This window comes from Malaclemys terrapin, chromosome 1 (assembly GCF_027887155.1).
Source record: "Malaclemys terrapin pileata isolate rMalTer1 chromosome 1, rMalTer1.hap1, whole genome shotgun sequence".
NCBI classification, from domain to species: Eukaryota; Metazoa; Chordata; order Testudines; family Emydidae; genus Malaclemys; species Malaclemys terrapin.
The window spans coordinates 94,281,225-94,285,855 of NC_071505.1; positions in this window are offsets into that span (position 1 = coordinate 94,281,225).

Below are 4,631 nucleotides of genomic sequence, written 5' to 3' on the forward strand. Positions count from 1 at the left end.
CATTACCATGCCTGTTAGCAAGCCTTACAGAACTCTATTCTCAATGTCATCCGGCCTGCCTGCATATCTCTGCCACCCCCTCCCATCCATTCCCTTGTCTCCCTGTCCCTACTTGGACCTAAAAGAAACTGTCACTTTCCCCTCCAGCCCCCCACCTTCCATTAGGGTTCACGCATTACTTCACTGTGTTTAGACTTTGCAGTCACGTCCCCTGATGCCGCTATTAGCCAATTTCACAGCACTGTGGGCTGGTGGGACCTCGCACTCTTCTATGCATGCAAATTATATCCATCGGATGCCAATGGAAAAGAGGAAGGAAGGAGGAGGGAGGGAGGAGTGTGAATGTATGTAGGATGCTTTTCCTGTAGATGCTCATTCACTGAACTGCAATGTGTATTGGTGGACAGAGAGATGGACAGTGCTGGGAGACTGGAGAAATGGACAGAACCAGAATAAAAGGATAAAAGAGAGGGGCAGAGTCAAAGCTGACTAGGTGCAATTGTGTGTGTGTGTGTGTGTGTGTGTGTGTGTGTGTGTGAGAGTGTGCGGTGCGCAGGTGTATAGAGCAATACACTGATTTCCAAATGAAGTTCCTGTTTACCAGCTATTTGGAGAATGTCACTTTTTTGCATGCAGTGGGATGTGTTGATGTTATGTGTGTAGTCTTTGTCTCCTGGTGTATGTTTGTGTGGTGGTGTGTTTGTGTGTAGTATGTGTGATGAAAAATATTTGTCCAGGTGTGTTAATGTGTATTTGTGCTTGTGTGGTGTATATTTGTGCCTGTGTGGTGGTGTATGTTTGTGTGATGGGGTTTGGTGTGTATTTTTGGTGTAAGTTTGTGTGTTATGTGTGGTTTGTATTTATAGTATATTTGTGTGATAAGCATGTCTGAATGATGGTGGTTGTACATGTATCCATATCTCTGTGTGTGGGTGTTTCGTATGTATTTGTGTTTGTTTAATGGGGTGTGTTTGTGTGGTGTTGTATGTGTTCAAGTGGTTGGTGTGTGTTGTGTAATGGTGAATGTTTGTGATGTGGTGTGTTTGTGTTTGGCATGTATTTGTGTGTGTGTGATGGTGTATGTTGTGTGTTGATTGTATGAGCATTTGTGTGATGAGTATCTGAAAGACAGCATATGTTTGGCTGTGTGTGTGTGTGTGTTTTGTGGTGGGGTGGGCATGTTGGGTGTGATTGGTGAGCCTCTCATTCGGTGGGTAGAGGTTTGGGTTTGTATGTGTGTGTGTGAACAGGTTGGTGTGTGAGGCTGTGGGGGGGCTGCATATGTCTAGGGGTGGAGTATATGTATGAGAAAGTTGGTGATGGGGTATGTGTAGGGTGGTGTGTGTGTACGAATAGGTTGGTGTGTGAGTTTGTGTGTGTGTAAATGTGGGTGTCGGAGTAAATTGGTGTGTGAGGCTGTGGGGGTGTATGTGTATGGGGCTGGTGTGTATGTATTGGTAAATTGGTGACACTGCGGGGAGTTGTATGTGTATGGTGCTGAGGGGTGGGTGTGTGTGTGTGTGTATCAGCAAGTTGGTGTGTGAGGCTGCATGTATGGAGTGTGTGTAGGGTGGTGTGCATGTGCACAGTAAGTTGGTGTGTGGGATTACGAGCGTGCCTGTGTGTATGGGGGTGTAGTTATACTTTGCCCCTGTGAGGATCAATCAGACAGCAGACCCTCCCTGTTCCCACCCTGCCAGGTGCTGGCTCACTCCTATCACTGGTGGGACTGCTCAGGCCTTAGGATAAAGGCCACGTTCTCCTCCATGCTTCAAGGCTCTTTCCCTCGGACCGTCTGTCTGCCCCTCTGTCTATGTCCGCTTGTCTCTTCCCATGAGCGCTGACATGCCCCTGCTAGGTTACACCCTGCACTGCCTGTGGACTCAGCAGCTGTGCATCTCACTCCTCTCTCTGTGTCTTATGCGTGCGCGCGCGCACACACACACACACTCTCTCTCTCTCTGGATATTCATCTGTGGTATATTCAGTTGCCATTGGAAACCTAAGAAAGAAGTGTATATCCCCTTCAAGTCTTAGGCTGTTTTTCCCCCCCTCCCCGTTCCTTGCAGAAGGCGAAGACTTTTGCAATGAAACTGTGGCAGCTTCGGTCCATCAAAGAGCTGGAGCGATGAGCCACCGCCTGCTCTTCTGTGTGATTGAAAGAGTCCGTTCTATAGCTCTGAGGGGAGGGAGGGGGCGCGGATGTACCTGCCCCTATTTCCACGCACCCCAGCATTCAAAGCACAGCATACCGAGGTAAGAAAACCTAACTGTGTGTCTCTCTCTCTGTGTCACTCGGTCCCCAGAGGTGGGGGTGGGAAGGCTGAGTTTCTGCAACATTGTTGATTGAATCTATGCTTAAACTGATACCCGTGGTTAGGGGCTGATGCCACCCCCGATCGCAGCGCTGCATGCATGGCACGGGAGGGGCCTTTTGCAAATCTGTAGGAAGAAGCTGTGCAGGTTTGCTGCATGTAATCCGGAGCTTTCTGCCTCCTCCTCCTCCCCACATATGCCTCTCTCTCTCTTCCTCTGTCTCCCCCCAGCTCCCCTCTCCCTCCATTTCTCGGTGGAAGGGACAGAGATTTTTACATTGCTCAGCAAAGAGGTAGGGTGCAGTCTATGGTGCAGCCACCTTCTGTCCCTGTGCACCCTCGCGTGATGTTAGGGGTGCACTTGGCTACTGGGGAAGCATCTCACAGCAATGTACTGAGGGGTGTTGTACTGCAGGAGGTGCTGTCCCAGCATGGCATTGGGCGGCGGGGGAGAGAGGGCTTTGGAGGTCACTGTCCATCTAAACTGCAACGTTCTCTTGCTCTCCCTACCCCAGCATGGCATTAGGGCTCACGGGTGGAGGCGCCGTCCTCCATCATGTCTGGGCGCTCCATCTCTTAGAACACCAGATTGATCCTAGGAGGCCTCCTGGAGCTGGGGATAGAGCTTGGGCACATTCTATCTCTGAGCAGCCCAGCATAGCTTTTGCAGGTGGTGTGGTGCTGACAATGCTGTCTGTTACTACCTAGACCACGCTCCTTCTCCTGCACCCCGGCACAGGGATGAGGGATCTTGTGCTGTGCTTCATATCTGGGCATGCTCCAGTGCCCCAGAACAGAATGGGGAGTGGCACTGTCCTGCTGCTGGGGCTGACCTTCATCACCAGACCCTGACCTATTCCCCATGGAGCTATGGCGTGCAACGCTCCTGGGAGTCATGCCCTCATTAGCTGGATGGGCTCCCATCTCCCAGGGCAGATGCCAGGGGCTGCTGTGTTGCTGGGAGATCTGTCCTTCGTATCCCATCCCACGGCCCATCCTGCTTGGAGTTGTGGGACCCAGAGATACTAGTGGCACTGTTTCCGGCTTGGCAATGGGCTGCGCCATGCTGAGGGAGCTGTTGTCCCTAGTGTGGCACTGCGGTAGGAAGGGGGTGTTGAGTTGTTATCTTTCATGGCTTCCAACTCCCAACAGGCTTTTGCAGAATGAGGGGGAACTGTGTGGCTAGACCCACAGCCCTTAGAATAGGAAAAGGGAGTGGTGTGATGCTGAAAGTGCTGTTCCTACTCTGGTGGTAGGAAGCACTGTGCCTGTGACACTAGAGGGCGCCCTGTGGCTGAATGAAGGGACTGTCCCCATGGCGCTAGGGTCCCCCTGTGGCTGAAGGGACTGTCCTCGTGGCGCTAGGGGGCGCCCTGCAGCTGTAGGGACTGTTCTCGTGGTGCTAGGGGTGCCCTGCGGCTGTAGGGACTGTCCCCGTGCTGCTAGGGGGCGCGCTGCGGCTGTAGGGACAGTCCCTGTGGCGCTTGGGGTGCCCTTCGGCTAACGGGACTTTCCTTGTGGTGCTAGGGTGCACCATGCGGCTGAAGGGACTGTCCCCGTGCTGCTAGGGGGTGCCCTGTGGCTGTAGAGACTGTCCCTGTGGTGCTAGGGGGCACCCTGTGGCTGTAGGGACTGTCCCCGTGGTGCTAGGAGGCGCCTTGCGGCTGAAGGGACTGTCCCCGTGCTGCTAGGGGGCGCCCTGCGGCTGTAGGGACTGTTCTCGTGCTGCTAGGGGGCGCCCTGCGGCTGAAGGGACTGTGCCTGTGGCCTAGGGGGCGCCCTGTGGCTGTAGGGACTGTCCCGTGCTGCTAGGGGGCGCCCTGTGGCTGTAGGGACTGTCCCCGTGGCGCTAGGGGGCGCCCTTCAGCTAACGGGACTTTCCCTGTGGCGCTAGGGGGCACCTTGCAGCTGAAGGGACTGTCCTCGTGGCGCTAGGGGGCGCCCTGCAGGTGAATGAAGGGACTGTCCCCATGGCGCTAGGGGTCCCCCTGCGGCTGTAGGGACTGTCCCTGTGGTGCTAGGGGGCGCCTTGCAGCTAACGGGACTTTCCCTGTGGTGCTAGGGGGCGCCCTGCGGCTGTAGGGACTGTCCCTGTGGTGCTACGGGGCGCCATGCGGGTGACGGGACTGTCCCTGTGGCTCTAGGGGGCACCCTGCGGCTGAATGAAGGGACAGTCCCCGTGGTGCTATGGTCCCAGCTGGATTAGACCAATGTGCTGCTGGAGGTGATATCCCGAGCATGGCTCTTGGGGGGCGTCATGCTGCAGGAGGGGCTGTGCCTGTGTGACACCAGGGGATGCTGTGCTGTTGGAGGTAA